Source organism: Ambystoma mexicanum, chromosome 9, assembly GCF_040938575.1.
Source record: "Ambystoma mexicanum isolate Mex_15411 chromosome 9, UKY_AmexF1_1, whole genome shotgun sequence".
Lineage (NCBI taxonomy): Eukaryota > Metazoa > Chordata > Amphibia > Caudata > Ambystomatidae > Ambystoma > Ambystoma mexicanum.
The window spans coordinates 1493528332-1493555401 of record NC_090931.1 but is presented as its reverse complement, the minus strand read 5'-3'; the positions used below and the strand labels follow the sequence as shown (position 1 = coordinate 1493555401).

At 46.8% G+C, this 27070-nt stretch overlaps 1 protein-coding gene across 4 annotated transcripts in view; it reads right to left on the bottom strand.

Annotated features, from left to right (window-relative positions):
• LOC138489286 (zinc finger protein 605-like) overlaps positions 1-27070 on the bottom strand; it is a 223998-nt gene that overhangs the window by 196323 nt on the left and 605 nt on the right. The gene's annotated exons all lie outside the window — the stretch shown is intronic.

Here is a 27070-nt window from a genome sequence, read left to right as displayed (position 1 = left end):
ATTTAGATGCCCCATTTTTTTTTAAAGATCTGGGCCAAAATATACGGATTTCAAAAATTAAAAAATGGTCACAATATGTGAAAGAAAGGAGAGAGAGGGTGAGTGATGGGTGAGTTGTGGAGTAGTAGGCAAGAAAGCAAAAGGAGATCAGAGGGAGAACAGTAGGTTAGAGGGAGAACAGTAGGTTAGAGGGGGAAGCGGTGGGCAAGAGAGAAGAGCGGATGCAGTGGGGCGGTGGGCCAGAAAGAGAGGGAGAGGAGGTATAGAAACTGGAAATAGCGTGGGCTCAGGGGTAGTAGTGGACCAAAAGCAGAGAGGGGTTGGCCCGGAAAGAGGCAGTAAGCTGCAGATAGGGAGAAAGAATGAGGGAAGAGTGTGGTAGAATGGGAGAAAGGATGAAAGACGCAGAAGTAGCATGCAAGAATGAAGGACCGTATACTGCGGGAGTAATTAGGGAGTGCAAGGTGCGAGTATGATTTGGAGTTTGTAGGAACTGGAGAGTGCAAATTGCTACTTGGCAGTGTGACAAAGCATTCAAGTATGTGTATGACTGAGTGTGAGGTTCGAAAATACAAGTTGTGATGGGGAATTGGTGAGATGTGTTGGGTGTGTGTGTTTGGGGAATTTGGGAACATTTTCAGCACTACAACTGATAATGGTTAATAGTAAATAGGCATGCACATTAAACCAAAAAACGTAGCCAAAACAAACACTGTTCTGCCAAGCCACAGATATCTAGGACTCTTCCTATTAAATTGATACAAAAGATGACACCCTGGCTCTCTTGCAGCCTTGCACACAGCCTTTTTCCTGTAACATACCAATCTTGCACCCTCCAGTCAATAAAAAAAATGTGCTGCAAAAATGCCTCCATACAAAACGTTTTGTGCTGCAAAATTTGCCATTTCATGCTGCAAAACTTCATACCGCAAAATCCTTGATGGTCTGGCTGCAAAAGGGTACCTGATTAATTTTAAAAAAAAAATAAAGAATAGCTCATCGTGAGGTTGCCTTTCTAGGATTCACTCTTTCAGATGAGGGCAGAGGTTTGTCGGCAGATTTTCTTGAGAAGTGTTTCAATATAAAACCACCCACTATGCTTAGGCAGTTACAGGCTATTCTAGGGTTTGCTGAGCTAGTGAAATCATTGTATGCTATGATAAAACCAAATTTCGAGGCAGCTCACTGGCTGCCAGAACACACACACATTCTGCACCATGTTTATGCATTAATGACTCACACTAGTCCTTTGCAGGACAGGAATACAGATACGACTTGGAGATAAACCTTGTGGTGGAAGACAATGCTTTCACATACACAGTGTGCAAACTAGGGGAGGCTAAACCAATTGCATATAGGTCACATGTATATTCCACACCAGATAAAAAAGAAATGTACACCCGAGGAGAACATTCTGGCTTCAGTTCAGATTATTCAGAAAGAAAGCCCACTGGCAGAAAATAGGACCATACACAAACACACCTTTAGCTCAACTTGAAGCTGCCACAAAAGCTATTGTCCCAAATGCAAAGACATTACACACTAGATTGATTCAATGGTCCGCATCTCAACATGCTCCAGATGCAAACACTGAGTGGATTGAGTTGGACAATGGATACAGAGCCAGACATCTCACGGCCTGACATGCCATTGTTTGATTTTTTCCAGGCAATTTACTGCGATGGGTCGGCAATTCCAGCGGTGGGGACATGGTCAAAGTATGCTGCCGCGTGCGCAGCAGTCGTATGACTCTTCACAAATGAAGAAGCATTTCTACACACTGATATTGCAACAAAGCAACTGGGAGACATGTCTGCCCAGAGTGCTGAATTGCATGGATTACTGCTTGCATTGCGCCAAGCAGATTCAGGGAAGCCCTCTCTAGGAGTCTAAGGTTCAGATTACATTGTCAGGGCTTTTAACACTGATTTGCATTGGTGGATGCAACATGACTTCAAAGATATTAGGCATAAAACTATTGCGTCCATGCAAATCTGGAAGCAGGTTTAGGATCTTAAACAGACTTGCCCTTTGCTATGGGTAATGCACACAAGAGCACATACCAAAAGGGCACATTCATAGCACTGGCAATGCATAGGCAGATAAATATGCCAAAGAGCACACAGTGACAAAAACAATGGATGAGGAAATAAAAGGAGGCTTGTTTAGTCATTCTACCTAGGCCAAAATGTTTCCCCAGTAATCATATTTATGACATTGAAAATAACAAAGCAATAGTCTCCAGTCCTATGAAAAAAGGGGATCCTATTCAAAGATTAACTAATAGAGCAGACAGGGAAAAGCTGATTGCAGCCACACACACTGGACTTGCATCTGCCCATTTTGCAGCGAGTGCAACCGCACAGCTGCTCCTTGAGGGCTTCGACAGCAGGTGAAAGTATATATAGCAAACTGTGACACATGTTTAAAGACCACTGTGGACCACAGCAAAAAACCTAAGGAGGCTCCTTTGAGAAAGGCAGCCTCGCCCATTGAGATCCAATATATGGATCAATAGGCCCACTACCAGCAGTGAATAAGTACAAGTACATTCTATTCTAGTAATAGTGGACTCTTGCACTAGGTTTACCTGGATGATTCCTCAAAAGAAAGCAGACTGCAAATCAGTCATACAGGCACTTAGGACTGTAGTAGCGATGACTGCAACCAAAACGCTACCTGCTGATAATGGCCCTGCTTTTTCAGGGCGGGCCCTGAAGAAGGCATTGGAAGCATGGGAAACAGAGTTGCACTTTTCCAATCCTTTCCGAACTGAAACGAACGGAATCGTGGAAAGAGCTAACCAGACCATAAAAGTGAGCCTGACTAAATGCATTTTGTCACTGGGGAGGTAACTGGTTAGACCATGTGCCCTTAGTGAGTGTGAATAATTTACCATGCCAGTCTCTATGTAACGTTAAGACTCCATTTGGACTCCTGTTTGGGAGAAAGACGTATATGCTTGACATGCATACTCTTCCCAGCCCTCCCTTCAGGCACAAGCAACAGCTGGCGACAACGCTGCTGAGGGAATCCCTCCAGGTCGAGGCTGCTGAGGCCGGTCCTGAGAACACTCTCAAAGCAGGAGATTGGGTCCTGGAAAAGATCCACGACAAGACTCCTTTTGGCCCGTTTTACAGACCCGCAGTGCAAGTTATCAGAGTGAGAGGTTCTAAAACTGCTGTCCTGCCAGCATTACCACCTAAGAGAGGTACTAGGCAAGTTTCTGTGGACCACCTAAAACCTGTGCCAGATGGTTTCTGTAATGTTTCCATGCAATCTTCCTCTTCCAAGTGAGGACCCACGGAAGATGAAGAGATGGAGATCCGTCAAATGATGCCAATAGGCGTTCAAGATGAGGAAGAATATGCCAATACTGACTACACGTCCACAATTCAGGAAGGTACTGCAAGTCTGCCAATGTGGAAACAGAAAGCCTTTCTAGTTGCTAAAGTAATGAAAGAGTTCTTTTGGACAGACTTTCTAAAACAGCATTATAAAATGCTTGCAGTGTATTTTCTCCTACTGTGGATCAGCCTCACCTTATTCTTCATCTCACTGACTTCTTTGCTGAGCGACAAGAGCCCGGAACTCCAGCCTCAATAACAATACAAATGTTTCCTCTAACTATGGGTCATGTGTGGATGCCATTGTTCAAGACATTTAATGGCCCATCTACACAGCTGCAAGTTCACACCTTTTCTGTGATTTATGAATCCAGACTGTTTGCACCCAGTAATCCTGTGTCTAGAACATACAGAGAATTGTTAAGAACTATGCTTCAGACATTTGCGCAAAATGCATTATTTTTTTTTATTTGTATTTAATCCAAAAAATGATTTTTACAAAGTGAACATGTTGTTGTGGACTTTTCATAAAAGATCTCTTCTCTCTTAAAATGTGCCCTCGTTTTCGGCTATATCCTCGGTAAATTTACTGCTTCCAGTATCTTGTATGTAGCTATTTGCCATTTCGTTTTGTCTCCTCCAATCAAACGAGACCAACATATTTGTTCGTCCAACATAATAAAATCCGAGAAGATGGGGCTTAAGTATCGTTCTCTTATTTGTTGGTTTGCAGCACATTTGAGGAGTAAGTGACAAATTGATTCTTTTTCTTGGGTCTTGCAGAAGCGGCAAAAATGTGTTTAAGTCTTTCCTCTAATGGCCAAGATCTCATTCGTCGGCAACAAGTTGAGGTGGGCACATAGCAACATGTCTCTCCTCTTCCTAGATGGACATTTCTTGATGCATTGTTAGAGCTCGTTGACCTTTTTGGTGTTTGGAGGCAGGTGTGTGGTTAGTTTGTTCTTTCCTGCTGTTTCCAGGGTCGATATCCAGTCGAGCTCTCTTATTTTTGTAAGTATTTTCTTCAGATTATTGATTAATGTTACTTCGTCAGCCTGTATCTGCTCCAACACTCTGATGTTCTCTTATTTCCAGTTTATGAGCCGTTTGCTGGTGTTTCGTTCTATTTCCTGATTTACAAGATTGTAAATTGACGGAGGCTCCGCCATCCGACATTTCCTGTATAGCATTAGTGTTGATTTTACCACTGTACTTTTGAGAGACGGTAAACTAAGCTCCAGGCGGATTGAAGCCCCCGAAGTGGAATTCGGTAACGCCAGCACTTTCCTCCAAAATTTTGCCTCCAGTTTTCACCAGATGTTAGTAGGTAGGTTAATTATTGCATCTCCTCCATATGTTAGTGTTGGCATCACCTTTTTCTTGTAGAATTCTCGTACTGGAATTAGTGAATATCTACTGATTTTTTTGTCAATGGCCCTGGCTTGGGCTGCCATTTTGTTGACTTTCATCGTTAAAGCTGCTTGCATCGCTTTGTCCTGTTTTGAGGAGTCTAATATAACTCCTAGATATTTGAAGTCAAAAACTTTTTTCGATCGGCGTTCCTTCCAAGTTTAATAGTGGTTTTTCTTTTTTTCCCTCGAATGTCAGCAATTTGGGTTTTTTTACGTTGATTTCCAGCTTGCTTTTTTGCATGTAGCTTTGTAGATTTGTCAATTGACGTTGTAGTCCTATTGGCATGTAGTCCAGTAGGACAAGGTCGTCCGCATATAGAAGTCTCGTTATTGAAGTTTTGCAGAGTTTTGGTGGAAATGATTGTATTTCTGTGTCTTCTTTGTTAATGTCACCAATAAATGCCAGGAAGAGAGCCGGCGCCAAAGGGCACCCGTTTCACACCTCGTGCTGTTGCAATTAGAGATGACAAAAGTCCATTTTGATCCAGACGGATGTGCATATTGGTGTCGGTATACAGCGTCTTGATTGGGTTCAATAGGGCAGCTGGACAATCCCAGGCTTCCAGTTTTGAGCAGAGACTCGACCTGTCTATACGGTCAAAGGCCTGAGTGAGGTTGATAAAAGCGACAAAGATTCTTGCACCCCCCTCCAATACTTTGTTTTTCAGCACGTTCAATATCAATATATTGGCAGCCGTGCCCATGTTTTTCTTAAATCCCGTTTGGAAGGGAACGTCGCAGGGAGCAAAGGCCCAGCTCTTGAAGCGGGTCAAGGAGCACCAAACCAAACACTTTCCCCATTACATCAAGCAACGCGATTGGTCTGTAATTCGCTGGGTCCTTTTTATCTCCTTTCTTGAAAATTGGTACCACTGTGGCTGATTTCCATGAGGGCGGTATAGTTTTTAAATCCACACATCTTCCGAAGATTTTACTCAAGAGGCTGGCCCACTCCTTTGGGTTTGTTTTTAAGTCCACATCTGTGATCCCCTCGGGACCTGGGGCTCTTGAGTTTTTCAAACCAACAATCCTTAATCGGATCTCCTCTGAGTCATCCACTCTTACCCATGGGTCGTTTTTGTGCCCTGTTGGTGACATTGTTGCAGTTGTTGGAGCCTGGTACATGTTTACAAAATGTTTTATCCATGTTGATTCCCCAATTTCACTTATTATGGATTTTTCTTGTACCTCGAAGGTAGCTCTCAGGGTGGCTCCAAAATTCCCTTGTATTTCTGCCACTTATGATTTTTAGGATGCTTTCGGAGTCTTGTTGGTAGAGGGTCAGTCTATGTCCTTTTACCCATGACTTGTAGTGTTTTGTTGCAACTTCTGCTTCCGTTACTGCCGCTGATGTTGCGATAAATTTTGCTCTGCGCTGGATTCTTCGAAGCTCGCGTTTCTTGACCAAAGTTTTATCGAACACATTTCTTGGAGGATTTCCGCCTATCTTTTTTGAAAGTGCCATCTTTTTGTACTTCGTCAAGAGAGGAATGTAGTCAGTTTTATTTGCGCCGTTTGTCTCCAACATAGAGCTAAATCTATTTTCTATGTCTGCAATAGACTCTCTAGACAGTTTTAACCGATTTCCCTGGGCGTTAATGGTTTTGTTGAATTCTTTATGGTCATTCGGAGGACCTAAAGACTCCCAAGTGGTCGAAAGAGGGTTATGGTCACTAGCTCTTGCACGTGTTATTTCCAAGGATTTAGTTACAGCCAGGATCGGTTTAGTAACAAAAATTGAGTCTATTGTCGCCTTGGATTGATTTCTTTCCCACGATGGTGGACATTTTGATTCCGGAAAAGCTTTGTGGAGGTTGTGTAGGTTTCTCGAGTCCATCAGTCGGGACCATAATTTGCCCCGCTGTTCGCCTGTCGAGTTGTTTACTTGCTTTTTTCCGGATTCTGAAGCCCCTACACAGGTGGCATTCAGGTCGCCACAAATCAGGAAGTATTTTACCAGGTGATCTGCCAGTGCCTCGTCTATTGCTGCCTCTATTTTTTCTAGAAAAACAGTTGTTTCCGTAGTAGCTGGATTCCAGTAGATGTTGGCTATTACTAATGTAGATTTTTCAAACCCTGCCTTGTTGTTTACCTGGCGAGTCCATGAAGCCTTAACTATCGGTATCATTAAGTTACTAATCAATGTTTCTTCCAGTTTGATCCCACAGCCATTTTTGCAGGCAATTAATAGTCTGATGAAGGTCTTCCTTGGCGCCCTTGTTTGGCCGGTGCCAGGATAAGTTCAAAACCCCTCATTGAGGGTGGTTCAATCAGCCAGGGCTCCTGCAGGCATATTAGGTCGTATGACCCCAAGTCCATGTCGCTCGTGGATAGTAGGCGAGTGTGACCTCTCGTGTTCCACAAGCACATCTTTATCAACCGATTTTGGTGGATCAAGCGAGGTCTTTCCCGATGGATGTGCTCGTCTCCAATGCATTGCTATCTTTGCTTTTTTTACGTCAAGGCTTTTGGCAACCAAGACCAGATCCCTTTCATTGGCTCACATCTTTTTGTGGGTTCACACTCAGTTATTTTTTGGTTTCGGTCCGCTTGTGGACTAATTCCCCTGTCTCTGTTGGTCTTTCTTGTGTCTTTTGTCTCCATTGGTCTAATTTAGTTGCTATTTTCTTTGAAGATAGGCAACTTCGCCCCCGGTCTCCTTTCAGGTTCTCGTTCCTTGACTCTTGTCATGGGGCTTATACGAGTAGTCCTGGGTGTTTGCTGTTTACCGGGCTTTGTGTCTTGTTTTTCCCGGCGCATCTTATCTTCTTTGCTTTCTGACGGTTTTTATTTTTCAGTACCGGTTGCTGAGGACACTTAACTCGTATCCCATATCTTCTAATTCTGTTTTGCTGTTAGTGATGGTATTTTTTAGCGTTGTTGATGCTATATGCAGCACAGTTCTGGCTTTGGCATCTTCATGGCATGGCTCTACCACCAACAGCTCTTCTGATTTGATGTATTTCAGGTTTCAAATATACTTGAAGAATTTTAACACTGAGTTTCTATTCAATGTTATCTTGTCTCTATTTTCTTCCACTTTTGTCAACTTGATTCGCCATTTCGCTTGGTCCACTTTTCTTGGTTTTTGATTGTACATTTGCGTCTTAGATCTGTAATAAAAGCACGTTAACCCTGAGTCCCTTGGTGAACGAAGGCGGTTCTTCTCATTGTTTCTATATCTATCATTCTAAAAAATGTAGTGCAGGGCCGTGTTGGCATTTGCTTTCTTGGGCTTTTTCCGTTTCTCCCTTGATCCTCCCGATGATGCTGAGATTTGTCTCGCTGTCTCCTGTCTGGTTGTTCATTTTCATGGACCTTCTGCTGTGAGTGGGAATGCTTTTGCACTTTCCCTGAGTGTATGGCAGTCCACTTATCCGGGGTTCTTGATCTGGCCCTTTCTCTTTCGTTTTTTGTTTCTTTCATCATCTGTTTTAAAATTGGCTGCCTTGAGGTTTCTGAAGGCCGAATGTCTTTTTTGTTTTGGCTTTTCTCCTTGACCATAGTTTGTTTCACAAAGTTCTCACTACTCTTTACCTTCTTCCTCAGTGAGGACTCTGTTTTGCTGGTTTTCCTGCTAATTTGGGGGTTTGGTGTTTCGCTAGTTCTGTCCGAGTTTGAGGCCATCGGAACGTGTTCTGATAGGTGTTGACTCAGATTCATCAATTCGTCATTTTCAAGAAAATCATTTGTCATCGTTGGAGATAGGCTGCCTTTTTTTTCTTTTTCTTTTTCCAGCCTTTCTTGCTTTTTCGTTTGTTGTACATTTACGTCACGCTCTCCCGTTTGTAATGATTCTTTTTGAATTACTGGGCGCAAGAAAAATTGGAAGATGCCTCCGCGGGTGGATGGAGTTTTTATGCAGGTCCTCCCACACAGGTCAGCACAATGGAAATGAGAGACAGACTCCCTGACAGCACTGCAGGACTGCCACTCGCCATCCACTCCGCATTATGCATAATGCATTATTTGATGTGTTTGATGATGTTGAGGATCTCCATGAAATGGGGCCCCATGTGTATTATGCCCGATATTACAATGCCGTTTTACTTGTCAAACGTGAGCCCATCCTGTGGCCCAAATACACATTCTGGGACACTGTGCAGTGCCCTTTCAAACTGATAGTCCTGAATTCAAAGCACAGTTCCCATATATTTCATTGAGACCATACCAAGCAGGGGGATTACATGTTTGAAAATCAGTATAAATTCCCTCCAGAGCAACTTGATGCACAACACATGTATGCTGCAGATTCAGTCATCTTTGACAGAGAATATTTTGCAAACATGACTGAACAAACATGGCAGTGAACTGTCCCTCTATGGTCTACTTGGAGTCAAAAGGTATGGCAAATCAAAGGTGGCCACATGTTAGTCGTGGCATGTAGATTCCCACATTTAACGTATTTCTTAAAATATACGCAGTTCCAGACCACTTGCAGTAATAGAAACCTGAGTTTCTACCCCGAGTGGGAAAAGGAAGAAGGTGAGTTCTGGAGTGTCTCTTATAGAGAAGCAAAAGAACGCAATGGCACCAAGCATAATGTTATGGGTTGTTCAAGCAAATGAATGCAATAGAAGAAAAGCAGGACTCAGTGTGGGCCCATATAGGGCTTGGAACTGCCATAACATCCCTAACACAAGCTATATCCATAGGTAAGCTATGCTCGGGAATGCTTTCACAGTATCATAAGAGAAGAGAATTGGACAGCTATCATGCAGTCAGCTACTAATCTGAGGCACACCCAAAGTGGGCGTGTCAGGAGAGCAGCTACCTGCACCATTTCTGAGCCTACAGTACCGTGTAAGGTGAGACAAGCATCCATAACAGGAAGAACTTACACTTGGTCACAAGCAATAATGCAAATCCTGCAAACTGAAAGTGAGGCAGTACAGCGAGGATTTCATGTTTCAGATGCTAGTGATCAAGCGCTACAACAAGGCTTCTATGCGCTGAGAGATGTAGTTATAGATGTTGTGGGTTTGACTCAAAATGACTTAGCTATGATTAGAAGCGACCAAGAAGCCTCAGTAAGTCTTTCTGCAGTAACTGATTTTCTGGACACTCTCAGCGGAAGGGCCCCAGATTGGAATATGATTTCATGGCCAGAACAAATACAGGCACTTAACTTGTCCAAGGTTGCAACACGTCAGGCAATGGCCGGCTCCACTTTCTTATTGCTTAGTGTACTGGCAAAGAGTGTAGTAGCAGCATCTGCTTGGTCACCATTCTCCACAAGTTGGATTGTGCACGGGGTACTAAACATTCCCATTCAAATAACACCTTCTATGATATGTCAAGAATTACATTTGTGGGTTAATGTACATTGGGTGAATGACACGGTTCAGAGAAGATGACATGGTACCGTATTCACATGCATGTGTATCACCATCTAGGCCTGAGATTAACATTGTACTCATTACGTGAATGCAAAGATTCTACTAGAATGATTTGTGCACATGGTGAGCCAGTGAAATCCTGTGACAGTAACTTTAAATGCACACTACATGTAGCACCTATTGAGTCATTTTACAATCAAGCACATAGCCTAGCTAATGGGTCATATTTGATACATTTGAATTAATCATGTTGTCATGTCACAGTGGGAATGCCAACTCTCACCACCGAAAGTGCACAAGTTAAATGCTGTGGGTTTATTTTGAACCCACCTAGATCATTTCAATTAATATTATCACTCTGGCCTAGCTTCACTTTACAACAATTAGAGTACCCGACATTGGGCTTATACATAGCAAGGCTGTAAAAAATGCATTTGGAGGTGCGAAGCACTGAAGATACATATCGCCAAGCACACTTTGCTGTGGTCAAACAGATTGCATCTCTCAGGAAGCCATGCACGCTTTGATTGACAGTTCAAAGTTCAGTGGGTTCAATACTGGCCTTTCTGTGGTGACAAAAGCGGCCACAAGTGTCCTACATAAAAGGGTTACTTGCCTTGGACACAGTCATTAGAACATTGACGTCGTCGAGTGCTTGGTACGGGTGGCTGTTGGTAATACCTGGACTTGGTCTTATATTTTGTTGTAGACACTAAATCATGACAAGTCGTTAAATGAAGGGCCTTGAAGCAACCAGTTTCCGGTACAGAGCAGAGCTTTGCAGACGTCTTGGATTCGAACAGTGTTTGTGATTTCAAAAACTTTTCATTTTGTCATTGATCAGGAAGAAATCAACAGTGTCAGCTATTGTTAAATGCAGAGTTTGTAACAAAGAATCACTGCTTGCAAAGAACGTAGGAGTCACAGCCTCGCCGTCCAGACTGGCGCTGTGGCGCAACAGACTCTCCAGAACATTATCTGTGCATAGAGACATTTGCGGAATCCAAAAGGTACTTCCCACAAGTATTTTACTTTGGGTTCATTGAAATTCCCTCTGAAACCATGCCTTGTAATGGGAGCATGCCAGAGCAAGAGAAACTGCTCAGAAAACGACAAAAGCAACTATTGCCAAATGCGTCCAGTACCCCCAACGGCACAGCTAAGGAGGAAGCTGGACCCTCTGTCTCACAGCCAGACACAAGATGATCAAAGCACACTCGCAAACCCCGACCACCAGGCACCTGGGGAAGCAGGAGATGCAAGTGATGGATTTCTCTGCTTCCAGAAATATATGGCACAAGGAAATGATGCCCAAAACAGTGCACAGTGACGACATGAGCATCCTGCTTTCCTCTCCTCTGTGCTTCTTGACACAACTCAGGAAGAGACTTGCTATTAATCCAGAGTTCAGAAATTCTACAAATTTCACCCAGACAAGCTTCTCAGTCAGGAGTCAAAGAATTGAAGATATATCGCATTCTACCTCAAGATATAAGTTTGAGTGCAAAGCAAACATACGAATTGGATGGCCTCCATGTGCTAATCTCTGTAAGTAACTAAGAAACTCACATATTGGTTTATTTTCAAGGTCACCAATTCAAACTATTGACTGTTTATGCATGTGAAAATGTGCTCAGAATCACACAGTCCACAGTGCATTGGGTCAAGGAGCCAGGGGCCAAACTATGTTGGTTACTAATTACTAATAGATCCTCAAAGGATCCTTTGTTGTATTTTGAAGCTATTGCCAATGATGATTTTTCAGTTAACCTAAACACCTCACATTGAATACATGCATTCATTGATGCATTCTTAGCCTGGTCCAGCTGCAATATAATGGACTCATGCTAAATACCTCAATGTTAGATGCATCCACTCATTCATGCTGATGGTGGCAAGTAGTGCTAACTATTTGAAATGTGAAGCAGCCGTTGATATTTTTTATTGTGTATAGCGCAGTACATGCTTCTAGACACTCGACTATATATCCAGCAACTCATGTTAATTCTTGCAAGCAGCAGCTATGTGCTAAAATATAAATGTATACATGTTTTTCTGTTTGGCACCAATATAGGCAATCTTTATGTAATTCTAGCTCCCAGTAAGCGTATTAATGACTTCACAGGGCTACAAATCTTTGATCTATGTCAAAAAACTTCGAGGGGGTATGTTATGAATCATGGATGATGGACGAACGAGCTAAGACAGTCACAGATCAGACGACTTCAATAATGGCAACAGCGAGAGACCACTAATGTGCATTGAATACAATGTACACAGTTCCACATAAGGCAAGGGCTAGTGTCAAGAGACAGATGGAGACACTTGCTGCAGAAAATATAGTGCCTTGAATGAATAATGCATGTGGGTTTAGCAAAACACAAACGTAGCCTGTGGCTTGGCTTTAGCAAAAGGCGATGAACTAGCTTCCTCTTTCCAGCAGAATAAACCTTAACCACAAAAGGGGAGCTTCCTGTCTTAAACGGCAAATAGCAAGTTCAAGAGATGCCTTTCATTTTTTACACCAGCTACATCTGATAAGACAGCAAGCACCAACAGACACCCAATGCATGCACACAGTTAAGAAGAGCGTGAAATCAAATGTCGCTCTTTATCTCTTCAAAAGCTCAGTTACTATAATGGAGCTTGAAGGTGTCTAGGAGCAACTGACACGCTTTACTCTTCCCCCGAGCAGAAGCCCCTCCACTCTAAGGGAAACAACCAATGGTCAAATGCAGCACCTTTTTCTTCAGTGTGCACATAGGTATATCATGTGTTCAAAGGGAAGAAAAACACAGGAACAGTTTTAAGCTCTAGATTTTAACTTTTGAGGGTGCAGAAATGACACACATGATATGCAGACCAAAAGCCTGTCTTAAGATGAAAAGCACAGGCTGAGGGGGTAACACACACAGCGCTGCAGGAAAACTAAACCCCTTGGGGGGCTGGGAAGGTACATCCATCGCAGGTCCCAGAGCAGAGGCGCAAGCAGGCCCGATTGACAGGAAACCGTGGCCAATTCGTATGCAGCACAACGATCCCTGAAGCGCGAGTTTAAATGTGGAGGTCAAACTATGCATTTTTGTGAGACTGCAGGCGTTTTGGTATGTTACACCACTCCCGACCATAGCTTAATGCAGACCAACATAACAAATTCAATGTTACTCAAGCTGGTATCCTAAAATGATCACTTGTACTTGTGCTTTAGTAAATGTAAATCATGCTCTTAGCTTATGCAATAGTGTTTTTCATATGTATGGCAATATGCTATGTTATAATTGCTGCTTCCATAGCAGGTGCAATGAGAATTAGAGCATGTAGAAATTAGTTGTGATATTAAATATATTAACTTGCTACCTTCAAGTGTCAGTTTCACATTCCTGAGTAATGCTTCAGAATGATGTTTCTCTGTGTGCAAAAGAACTTCACAACATTTTCCTGGCTGTATTTTGTTAAGGGGTGTGAACACTCAAGGAGACTGTCCAAGCGCTAGACCGAACTCCTGGGGCACCCCTTATCATAAAATAATACTTGATTACATGCCCACTTCACACAGCCCTACTTGGGCTGGATGGTGGGCTGAAACCACGCCCTAAAGGGGCAATTGAGTCAAGAAGTAGTCCCACAATCTGGCACAACTACAGTACCAAGGATCCACTAAGACAGGAGCAGACTGCCAGGTACACCAGGGGGCGGAAGTGGACAGGAGGAACCGGGAAAGGGGAAGCACAGAGCTAGCCACATGAAGTGGCCAAGGGGCCCCCGGACGAGGGGACGCAGGACTGCACCCGCTCTGGACCCATCACAGAGCATCTTCCAGCAGCTGCGAACACAGTTCAGAAACGGGAACCAGACATCCAAGCCCACAGAAGGGTTTATCGATACTTCCTCCAGCGAGGCCTCCTAACCAGCACCAAGAGGGCAATGTTCTAGCAGAACCCAGGGGAACATCCACCCCATTCCCCTCGCAAAGGTCACAACTAATCAACCGCACCCCCCATTCCCCCAACCAGAAGATGTCACGCAACAAGCCCATAGAGGCTAGGGAGGCCACCCTGGGCCCCAATCATGTAAAAAAGCAGGAATGGACTCTCCAAAAGCACCAGAAGAAGAAGTCAGAGAAGGCACCTTGAAGCAAGGGCAGGGGAACATCCCAATGATACCACATTGCCAACGTCCTTGCGGAGCTTGGTTTCTCCCAAAAAGTAACACAGCCAACCTATGACAAGGGCAGAACACTTGACTGGGTGGCTGACTATAACTGTAATACTACCATTACCACCATCAGCCCACTGGTTTGGACTGAGCACTCGCTCATAGCTTTCACTTTAGATGCCAAAGTCAACCTGACCCAAACAACCCCATAGCACCGCCCGTGCTAACCAGGAATAAAAAATATATATAACTGCCGACAGACTCTTACCATTAATACTCCCCACCTTAAACTCACTACCAGACTCACTAGATCCATCTACCTTAGTGAACGAATTCAGCAAAGTTATGACAGAAGCACTTAACACCATTGCCCCCTTAAGGAGCGTGGGTTTATCACCCTGTCAGACCATATCCCCCTGCAGCTAGAAGTTAATTGAGAAAAGTGGGGATCGGGACTTGGAAATGGCAATTCCCCCGCCACTTACTAAAAGGCACAGTAATCTGCGGCGAGCTACATGAAGCCATTTGTGACTTTTTTGCGGAAAATAAATCCCTGGAGGTGCAGGAGTGGGGGTAGTATGGGATGCCGTCAAGGCAACCATGCGGGGGGGTACTGAGAGCAAAACAAGCAACACGGGCTAAGCAGGGAAGGGCCCCCCAGACGGACCTTGAGGAGCACCTAAAAGGGGTAATGGGAAGAATGGAAACAGACAAAGGGGCAGCGATCAGGAAAGAGTGCAGGTTTCTCAAAGGGCAAATCGGTGTCATGCACACAAAGCGGGTCAAACGGTCACTACTTATCTGCGGCAGAAATACTACCTCCAGGCAAACAAAACAGGCAGACTCTTGGCAGGGCAGGTCAAAAAAATGGAAGCGGTAGATGTGATACATCGCATCTCTACAGAAGGGGGTGGGTAACCACGCAAACAGAGGAGATCCTACATGCATTCACATAGTTCTACGCCACCCTGTACACCTCAAAGGTCAGACGGACACCTTCAAAAAGCCTATCTAGGCTCATGCCACCTTAAAAGAGAACCAGAGCCAGCTAACAGCCCTGCAGGGGGGCAATCACAGATGACAAAGTACGGGCATACGAGAATAGACAGGGCAGCAGTGGGCAGACCCCTCGACGAGGTGTTGTGGTGTCCCAGAGCAGGTAGGCCCCTCAATATGTACAAAAGCAGAATAACCGCCCCGGTGGTGAATACATGGGACACTTTGGTTAAAAAGGCGGAGATCACATCCTACCCATCACTGTTCACCCCCCTGTTTCGGAACCCACAGTTCACACCGGGTTTGATGAGAGGAGCGCTTGCCACGTGGGAAGAAGCGGGATACACCCGCGTAATGATAAGGATGTGTTATTTATATAGCGCCTTAATCCAAAGCGTTTTACAGAGCACATATTTACATACAATATCACCCAACAGGAAATTGGTACTCATTTATTAACCTGGGAAGGATGAAAGGCCGAGTTGGCCTTGCCGGGATTCGAACCTGCGACCAGCAGATCACGCTCAGATCGCAGCAGCGAGCGCTCAAACCCAGTGAGCTATCTTAACGGCATAAGGGACATGATGGAGGGGCAATAGGTTAAAACATTCCTATTATGTAAACAAACCATGGGGCTAAAAGAAGAAGACAGGTACCAATATGCCCATCTGAGGCACTGGCTCTCCTCACAAAACATGAGAAATTCCGCTGCTAGAGACTTCACCCCACTAGAAAAATACCTATTAACTAACACCGGGGACAGGCAAGTAATCAGCAAAATTTACAGACTATTCCCGACACCAAAGGCCCAGCCTCAATGGCCAAATATGAGGCAATGGGTGGACACACTACCGCTCCCGATCCCCGAAGAACAGTGGTGTGAAGTGTGACAGCAAACCCCAAAGCTAATAAGAGGGATGAAGATTAGGGAAATGTGGACCAAAATACTAGTTCAGTGGCACCTGACCTACGAGACACTACACAAAACATACCCCTCAGTAGCGCAAATCTGTTGGCGGGGACGTAAGTTATTGTTTAAAACCTGAAATGCCAATAAAAACACATTGAAAAAAATGTGTCGTTTAAAGTAGTATTTAGCAGAAGAGACATTGCTTCCAGCTCAGCTTTACAAAATAGCCAGTAAAAAGAGCCAGTTTAATAGAAAATATGCCAATCCTACCTCAGTTTCAAATGATAGTCAGGGACAGACTGTGGGGAAAAAGCCAAACAGTTTGCAATTGGTTTTCTAGGGTAACTCATGAAAAAGATCCAATAGATGCAAGTCACCAACAGTGCACAGGTGCATTTCCCCAACACATTTTCAAGATACTTTTGCCGACAATATATGCCAGTATATCATGATGTATGTGCCCATACATTTCCATGCTGGCTGCACCAATATCTGCCAGTATTCCCATGTAAGAACACCCTCATTTTTTCTGCGCATAATGCCAGTAATGATACTATAGAAAAGTATGCCCATGCTTCATCTGCCAATATAGGGCAGTATCTCCACGTACGCACATACTCCAGTTGGCTTTACCATTAATATGCCATGCCACATATGAAAACATGTCCAAACTGGCTGCACCAAAATGCCAGTCAAGCCACATAACACTAATCATGCTTTCTTAATAAAGATGCCCAATATAAAATGTCACATCACAGTAATAAATGGCTAGATTGGCTGCATTAAAATGACCATATAGCTACATAATAACACTTATCATGCTTGCTTCATCAAAGATGCCAAATACAAAATGGCATACAATGATAAATGGTTAGACTGGCTGCATCACAATGACAGTCTAGCCACTGTGAGAAACCTGAGGGTATTCTCCCAGGTAAACCTTGGGAAACCCTTATTCAGGTGGCCTGGGGAGGGCTGGCGCTCTCAGATCCCATCACCTGGATCGGGCAACACGAGGTTATGCTTGGGAAATTGCCCCAGGTGAGACGCGGTATGACACTGGAGAATGGGATGAGGTAGACGAGGTCCCCGAAGCCTTTGTGGGCTGCTTCACCTCGACCTCCCTTCCTTTTAAAGAATCTATCATCCCCTCTATCTTTGATGAATCCATTACTCACTCTGCTGCCTTCAGAAACCATCCTTCTTCTGATCCTTGTTTTTCTGTTCCCCATCAGAATACTCCCAATCATTCTTCTTTCTATCCCCCTGATTATTTACCGTATTCCCAACCTCCCCAGTTACCATACTTCAGTTCACATAATTCCCCTTATCTATTTCACCATCCATTCTGTTCAGTTTTAAATCCCGATCACTCTCGTTCATTTCAACAACCTTCGCTATCCCGTCCCGTAGGATACTCAGATACCTCAAACCCCTCTTTTTGTTACACGCATACTGTTTTACACCCAAGACAGGAGACTAATGTTAAACCTGTGTACCCGACATGTCCCAACCCCCGGGTCAGGTAAAGTCAGGCCATTGACTGGAACCACACACACCTGACAAACCTTCCCTTTCCCCACATGGATAAAAGGTGTAGCAGGAGAGCGCAGTATGAGAAGGCAAGAAAGGCGAGCATAGCAGAGATCACGATGAGACTGTTACCAAGCAGCAGTTCGAGAAAGAGAAAGACGACAGGAAGCGAGAGGGTGGAGAGGCCAAAAGTTACTTTGCCCTTTTCGTTCCAGACCCGCAGAACATTCCTGGAAGAGAGCTGAAGCCTGCAAACAATAGCACAGGTGTCCTGCAGAAGATGTGAGCAATATACACGGCAGGTTTATGCCGATAAGCAGGAGTGAGGGAAGCTCCCGCGCCCTTGGTGCTGGTCTTGACGCCAGAAAAGCCAACAACCAAGTGGTTCATGACAACCAGTGAATCAGGGGGAGAACCAATAAGAACCGGGCTGTGTTGAGTGACAATTACAGGATTACAGGAGTGGCAAACTTCGAAGCAAAGCTATTGAACGTGGAATCAACTGTTAAAAGTCTGAAGGGGAGACCAGAATCAAAGGGAAAGCGGCACCACTCGGGTGCTAATTCAAAAGACTCTGGTTGAGCCCCATCTGAGAAAAACTACTAGTACAAGAAGGCTGTAGGAAGTCCCGCGAAATAGGTCAAATGGTCAGGCAGAGTGTCAAGCAAAATCCCTGTACAATCGAAAGACTGATCTACGAGCACTGTGAAAGAAAGGGAAGTGAATCCCATAGCCAAAGTGAACATTGAGAACCAAGGGAATTGACTCCTGTTATAGTCAAGAGGGGTCCGAGCGCAACCGAGGGAGATCCAGGGTGAAGGGAAAGGCAATACAGGCAGTCGAGAGGGCCGAGCCCGAACGAGGGAGAGCCAAGGAGTTAAGCTATCACCCAAAGTTTAATGAGAAAAGAATAATAGATGCAAAGAAACAATTGTGAAAGTGTCAACCCAGAACAGTGGGGCCCAGGGGTGAATCCCCCACCCTATTGCTTTGAACTCTTGCAAAGAAAGAGGGAGCTATCACCCAAGAACTAGCAGTCAAGAAATATCTGAGCCGGGCTGAGGGAGATCCATGAGTGAAATCATCACTCGAGTACTGAACGTCAAGAGGGGTCCGAGCCTGACCGAGGGAGATCCAGGGGCGAAGCTCTCATCTAACCTTTATGTTATGTGTCGAATAATGCAAAAAGGGTCAGCACAGAAGAGGGGGACCCAGGGGTGAACCCATCACCCAGCAAATATTGGAAACAAACTCATTTGTTAAAGGAACTTTTTGTTTTTGTTATTGAAACACCTCAGGCCCCACACCTCAGGCCCCGAAGGCAAGAGACTTTCAGAAGAAACAAGACTTGGCCATCGACGGTCCTAAGAACTACCAATGGAACGGTTGTCGCGTGCTGCAGAAGCCAGAGACCATACCGTGCTATAAGCTCCAACCTTAGCCAGTGCTTTAACTGTGGGGACGTGAGACCAGGCTATCACCTCCTGACTTATTTCAGAATACTTCTTTCTTTCTTTCTTGAAACGTAACCCCTGCACCCTTTGTATTTAGCGTAATGTATTGGCAATTGGTTTTCTTAGTTCAGGCCTCTTTTATTTGACTTTGACACCACTAGGAGTGGCTTATTTTTCATTTGATGGTCTACACATTTTCCCATATGAGATTTAGGTTTAGATTAGGCATTTTTACAACCCGGATACCACTTTAATTGTTCAATAAGCACCCTTGAACTGTGATCACTTGTGTCTTTCTTACTTGTTGTCACCATGAGTTTCTCACACCACGTACTAACACTTCTCATGTTTACAATGTCAAAGATGCCCAAAACAAGATGTCATGCCTTAGTAAGAAATGGATAGACTAGATGCATTAAAATTCCATTCTAGCTACAGCTACAAAATAACACTTGCATGCTCCTACCCTTAAAGTACAGCATCATTTTTACAAGGAGTCCTTACAAAATCAGAAAAAGGAACTATGGGTAGAGATTAGGTTATGATTGCACATCGCTCAAGAGGTCAAAGTGAACAAAATGAGTAAATAAACAAAAATATAAAAATTGTATGTAGCCTGCATCGATCTGAAGAAGGATCTTGATATGATAGACAGTCCTCGCCTGTGGTCAAGATTGCATAAATGGGGTCTACCTGATAGTCTACTATCTATTTGGTTAACCTACACACTAACACAACATTTAGAGTGAGACTTGATATGAATGACAGGTTAACCAGGGAAAAACAAACTATTAAAGGGCTTAGACAGCAGTATGTGCTGGCGCCCCATTTGTTTAACTTGCATTTTATTTATCAGACTTAGGGGAACATCTAAATCCTGTTGCCTTTGTTCCCCCAAAAATAGCAGGGGAACAAATAAGCTATGCAGATGATGTCATATTATTAGATCATGCCCAACTGGGTCTGCAGTGTCTTATTACAAGATTCCAGGCCCATACGACCAAACAAATTGAACATGAATCTTACTAAAACAGATATAATATGCTTTAAGAGCACGCGGATGAAAGAAGTGGGGTTTTGTTGGAAGTTGGACGATGCAAGCCTGGAGGTGGAACAGAACCTAAAATATCTGGCTTTACTCTCACCATGCAATGCTTTATGCTAAGATGTGTCAGAAGGGTGAGCAACTAGGAGCCCAAATGCAGTACATCGCAAGGAAATACTGAAGATTTACTCTGGTTCCAATTATAACATTTTATAACACTAAAGTTATTACATCCATTTTCTATGGGCTCGAAACTCCTCTCTGTGAAGAATGTAATTTTGGAAAGTTGGAGGGAAATATTTGGCATTAAGTCATCCAAATTGTGTTCCTGCTGTGATGTTAAATTAGGAACTTGGTCTAGCCTCAATTTACGCATCAGTTACTTGGAGAGCGATGACTCTCTACAGAAGTATAATAATGGCAGAAAGCAATACACTTTTTAATGTCTTATTGAGAAACTGGATCCCAGATGTCTGAAAATGGTGTGGAAACTGATTATTTATTCAATTGTTCATTCATTTTGTCATTTGTATAGCGCCTTTCACCATAATTTGGTCCGAACGCACTGTTTGTTGAACGCCCTTGGAGGGACCAAAGTCCAGATATGGGAAAATTGTGAGGTACTATTATGCGCGTGTGCATTTCGGCCATTAAAGTTATGAGAGGGTGGCCAAGGCCATGCTAGTCACCCATGTCTAAATGGCAAGTAAATGGCCAGAAAAGGAGGTACACTATACCAGAACGCATGCTTGCATTACCAAAGATGCCAAATACAGAATATCATGCCACAGTAAGAAATGGCAAGACTGGCTGCACTGAAATGCCAGTCCAGCTAAATCTACATATCATGTGTGCTTTTTCCTAGCTGTCCAATAAAAAATGCTGTGCCTGCCTCCTGAGCCCCCCCAGTGATTATGGAACAAGTTACTTACCTGTAACTGTTGTTCTCCAGCATGGGTCTGGCATAGATTCACATGCTCATGACTATTCCCTGTCGTCAGGCTGGGAATCCTCAGTAAAGAAAAAAATCAGTATATGTATCAGTTTAGTTTCTGATCTGTCTTTCTTAGTAGTAACCAATCACTGGTCTCTGGGTCATACTGCCCCCAGCCAATGACTGCCCTCTCCCTAAGCCCCGCCCCTGGCAGCCATCCTCAGATTTGGTAGCACGTAAGTGGCAGTATGACCAAGTGAAGAGCCGCATAGGGGTTTGAGGGAGGGTTCGCATGTGAATCCATGCCAGACCCATGCCGGAGAAAAACAGTTACAGGTATGTAACTTGTTCCTTCTCCAGCATGGGGTCTGGCGTGGATTCACATGCTCATGAATATAAGAATACATAGCAGTACAAACATGCACAACCACGGGAGGTGGCAAAGGCTCAACATTAAGCATTACATAGACTCAACATTAAGCAACTCTTACCCCCTTCACCAGACCCACCTTCAGGCGAACAGGTTGCGCAGCACTGCTTGGCCGACTCTGGACTCCTCCCTGGAATCCCGGTCGATGCAGTAGAATCTCGTGAAGATGTGCATCGACCTCCACGTAGCAGCCCTGCAGATGTCCAGCAGGGGCACACCAAACAAGAACGCAGTGGTAGCAGCAATCGCTCTGGTCGAATGGGCTCTCGGACGGCCGGGCAGCGGTCGGCTTGCCAACCGGTGACAGTGCATGATGCAGCCGGAGAGCCATCTGGAAATGGAAGCCTTCGAGAGGGCCTTCCCTTGGTTCACAAGTCCAAAGTTCACAAACAGCTGTGAGGTCTTCCGAGAACTCTTCGTTCGGTCCACGTAGAACTTCAGCACTCTAGCTACATCCAGCGAGTGTAAAGTCCTCTCGGCCGGCGACGAAGGAGACGGGAAGAAAACTGGCAACACCAAGGGCTTATTGAGATGGAGGTCCGATGGCACCTTGGGCATGAAGGAGGGGTGCCTCCTCAGCACCACACTTGTATCGTGAAAAGTCAAGTATGGAGGCTTGCAGGATAGGGCCTGAATCTCTCCCACGCGTCGTGCGGAGGTGATGGCCACAAGGAATGCTGTCTTCCACGACAGGAACTTCAATGGAGCCGAATGCAAAGGCTCGAATGGCGGCCCAATGAGCCTGGTCAGCACCACCTTGAGCTCCCACGCCGGGGCTGGAGCCTTCACCGGCGGGAACGATCGGAACAGTCCTTTCATCAACTCCTTCACCAGGCGATGAGACCACAGGGATAACCGTCCTGTAGTTCTGGTGTATCGGGAAATCGCTGCCAGATGTATCTTGATGGAAGCATGAGCTAGTCCAGCTTTGGCCAGCGACAGTAAGTACGGTAGCACTTGAGGGGCCGTAATCAGTAGAGGGTTAATCTTCTGTGCCCGGCACCAGATCGAGAACCTATTCCACTTGTGTCCGTAGCACTTGAGAGTTGAGGACGCCCTGGCCTTTGCAAGGACCCCCTTGCAGTCCGCCGGGATATTGTACCCTCCAAACTCTAGTGCTGCAGGAGCCAGGCCTGCAAGTTCAGCGACTCCGGGTCGTGATGAAGGATGGCGCCTCCTTCTCTGGAGAGAAGATCTGCGCCCGTCGACAGTTTGACTGGTGGGGACGCCAACAAGTCCAGAAGGTCTGGGATCCAAATCTGCCTCGGCCACGCCGGTGCGACGAGGATCATCCTGCACCGGGACCTCTTGAGCTGGCTGACGAGTCGCAGTAGCAACGGCAACGGAGGGAACGCATACAGGAACAGGCCGTCCCGGGGAACGAGAAAGCATCGCCCATGCTCCTCGGCTGGGGAAACCTGCTGGCGAACCTCTGGCACTTGGAACGAACAGGTCATCTGGGGTTTGCCCCATCGTTGAAAGAGTCGATCCACTTGATCCTGATGCAGTTCTCACTCGTGGCGCAAGCGCAGCTCCCTGCTGAGCGAGTCGGTGATGGTGTTTTTTATCCCTGCCAGATGAAAGGGTACCAGAAACATCCCCTGGGCTTCCTTGGACAGGGCTGGGGATCCTGCTTCCGGATGTAGAACATTGTGGTGGTGTTGTCGGTGAAGATCCTCACCACCTTTCCCTTGAGGGATGGGAGAAACGACCTGAGGGCCCAGAACACTGCTCGGAGTTCCAGTAGGTTGATGTGGAGTGTCCTCTCCTCCGGGAGCCAGAGGGTGTGAGTTCCCCCACCCTTCCAGGGAGGCATCCGCCGTCACCTGGTGTGCTGGGGTCTGAAAGTCTGTGCCCGCTGCGAGATGCGCGCGGCTGCCCCACCACCGAATTGCTTGGCGAAATACCTCGTTGAGTTAGATCTTGTCCTCAAAGCTGCTCGTCACTTGCATCCAACGGGTGTCGAGGAACTCCTGCAGAGGGCGCATCCGAAGCCTGCACAGACGCACCAGGTAAATGCATGAAGACATCATTCCGAGAAGGGACATGATGCACCTCACCCTGGCGATGTCCGCGGCCAGCAGACGCTGCACCTTGCCCAGGATGGCCTTCGTCCTTTCCTCTGACGGCGAGGCCAATCGCGCCACTGTATCGAGCCTGGCTCCCAGAAACAGTGCGTCCTGCGATGGAACCAGGTGGGATTTGGGGAAGTTGATGGAGAATCCCAGGTCCGTGAGCAGCTGGACAGTCTTCGCAGTGTTCGATGGCGATTTCCCTTGGTCCCGCTCGGATGAGCCAATCGTCCAGGTAGGAGTAGACGTGGATCCCCTGCATGCGCAGCCGCGCTGCCACTGGCGCCAGGCACTTGGTGAACACCCTGGGTGCCGACTTCAATCCGAATGGGAGGGCCTTGAACTGGTAGTGCCTCCCTTGGACCACAAACCTGAGAAACTGTCGGTGTCCTTTGAGGATGGGGATGTGAAAGTACGCATCCTCCAAATCCAACGATAGGAAGTCGCCTTCCTCCAGCTGGCCCAGCACGTGCTGGAGGATGACCACCCCAAACTTCCGTGCCTTAATGTACTTGTTTAGTCGCTGCAGGTCTAGGATGGGGCGCCATCCTCCTGTCTTCTTTCTGACGAGGAAGTATCTTGAGTATACTCCGGAGCCCCGGACCGGAGCCTCTTTGGGACGAGCTCGATGGCCCAATTCTTGAGCATCGCCCTTACCTCTAACAGCAGTTGAGGGACGCGATTTTCCTTCCTGGCCACGGGAGGAATGCAGGGGCACTTCTTTAGAAATCCCAGAGGGAGGCCAGAGCGTCCAGCACCCAAAGGTCGGTGGAGATGGACTCCCACACGCCGACGAACTTCGTCAGCCGGCCTCCCACCAGGGTGCTTTGGTGGGGGCCCGACGCAACGGCCGGTTCAGTCTTGCTTGGAGGCGGCCTTGCGAAGAGGGCGAGATCCCCCCCGACTTGCCTCGTCCCCTGTAGGCTTCTTGCGACGAGGAACAGGCCGCCTGGTGGTATGTCGAGGAGCCGCCGCTGAATCCCTTGGAGGCACCCGTCTTTGCTGGAGAACTCCCAAGGCCCGAGCCGTCTCTGTGTTGGTCTTGATGGCCTGAAAGGACTCACCCACTGGCTTGTACGTCTTGGCAGAAATCCGTCGCCTTGAGCCACCCCCGCCGAAGGCAAACGCTGTTGCCCAATTGGCGGAAACCGGTGTCGGCAATGTCCGTGGCCACCATTATGGCGTGGCCGGACGCCACCTCACCCTCCTGCAGGATTGCCAGGGTCTGCCCTCTTGTCATCCGGGAGGAAGTCCAACAGGGGGGCGATCTTGTACCACGACTCCCTGTTGTAGGGAGTTGGCCGCCTTAATCGTTGTCGCCGCAGACGAGATGCCTCGTCGTCCCATGGCATCTAGTTTCTTTCCTTCGCCGTCCGGCGGGGAAGTAGAAGTCGAAGCCGATGCCCCCCGCTTTCTTCTTGGCCGCTGGTCGGTTGCGCTCTAAGGCACAAAGGGGCGGCGTCGGGGACCCAGTACTTCTTCTCATACCGGTCCCTCTTGGCAGGCGTTGTGGACGGGTTCTTCAGGAGAGCAAGTCCCTCGTCCCATATGTCATCCAGCAACGGCACCGCAAGGACCGTCTTCCTCTTGGCCTTGCGCCGTTGGTAGAGGAAGCCTTCCTTCTTCTCTTCGGAGCAGAGCTGGAAAAGCTTGGACGCCCTGGCAATCATGGCATGAAAGGAGCCAATTTCGTCGGGCGGGGATGCCCAAGGAATCAGCGACAGGAGGTCAGTCCCGTCGTCACCACCGTCGTCATCCGTCCCGTCGTGGCCGTATCTGTTCCCGTGTCATCCCTCGGGATCGGGGAAGGAGACAAAGGCTGAGAGGGCTGAAAAGGCAGGGCTGGATGAATCCTCCTCCTCTTGTTTGGAGGGCTTCCCGACGGTCAGGTCGTCCGTCGGGGGTAGGGGCAATCTCGTCCTTATCTCCGTGCATAAGGCTTGGATTGCTGTCAAAATGGCCTCCGAGTTGTCCTGTGGTTCGGGCTGCGACGGGCGCGACGGTTGCTCCTCCTCCACAGTAGCCTCGTCGTCGCCACCCTCGCTCTTGTTGTCCCCCTCTCGGGATCCCTCCCAGGGTAACAGGCCTCTTCTAAATTCTTGTCGAGTCCCTCAGCTCCTCCTCGGAGGCTGTGTCCGTAATGGCTACTGCCCCCCCCTCTTTTTCCACCAGGGTCTTCACGGATGTGTTCTTGATGGGCTTAAAAGAGGATTCCCTCCGTGGTGGCAGGGAAACTCTGGGCCCCGAGGTCGCCTCCACTGGGGTAGCTTCCACAGGCTTCACCAGGGCCGCAGCGACTCCTTCAATAGAGGCCTTGGCCGGGTGAATCAAGGCCTTCACCACCTTGGGCGCGCTTGAGGCCTTCACCTTAGGGGGGAGGGTCACCGCCTCGCTCCCCTTCGGCCGGTTCCTTCGAGACCGACCGGGGCCTCTCCAGAAGCTTAGCCGGGTTCTCTGATTTTCTCTTCCCCAAGCCAGAGTGTTGGCTCGTGGTTAATGGCGTCGGTGAAGGTGCGCCCGGCCTGGCAGCCGAGGAGCCCGACCGTTAGGTTCTCTCAGTGCCCGCGGACTCGCGGTGCATTGCCTTCTGTTGGTCCCGAGGCCCCGGACAACGACTTCTCACCTGCTGGGCTCTTGGCTTCCAGCCAGTTGGCAAGACGGGTCCGACGATCCCTCAGTCATAGTCCGGTCCGACATGTTCATGCAAAACGCACAGTCCTTCTCCACGTGCGTTTTGTCTTTGTGAAGGCAGTAGAGGCACCTCGAGTGCTCGTCCTCCTTGAACACATTCTGTAACCCGCATCCAGGACAGTTCCTAACCAGCTTGGATCCGGTTGTCGAGCTTCCTTTCTCCTGGGCCATGTCCACGGGGTAGGCCTCAGAAACTTCGGGAATCCTCCAAGTAACATAACTCGACGAAAACTTCACCCTTGAGGGGCGTAGAAAAGTCTGAAACGGGTTCCTGTTGATCGGAAGTAGAAACAGTGGAGTCTGAGGCTCGATTTAACCAAAAAATGAGATAAATCTCTTTGAAAAAAGCGCAAAACGCAGTAAAAGCTCGAGAGCTATAGCACGAGGACTCCCAACACTTGAACTTGCAGTAAAAATCTGAGGACGGCTGAGGATGGCTGCCAGGGACGGGACTTAGGGAGAGGGCAGTCAGTGTCTGGGGGCAGTATGACCCACAGACCAGTGATTGGTTACTACTAAGAAAGACAGATCAGAAACTAAACTGATACTGATTTTTTCTTTACCAAGGATTCCCAGCCTGACGACGGGGAATATTCATGAGCATGTGAATCCATGCCAGACCCCATGATGGAGAAGTGTGCATGCAAGGTTCTCGGGTGCCCAAGGGGTCGGCGGGCATGGTATTTTTACTAGTCATCTCTCATAGAACGAATGGCGGCTGGGGAAAGGAGCGCCGTTTAAGACACCTGGAA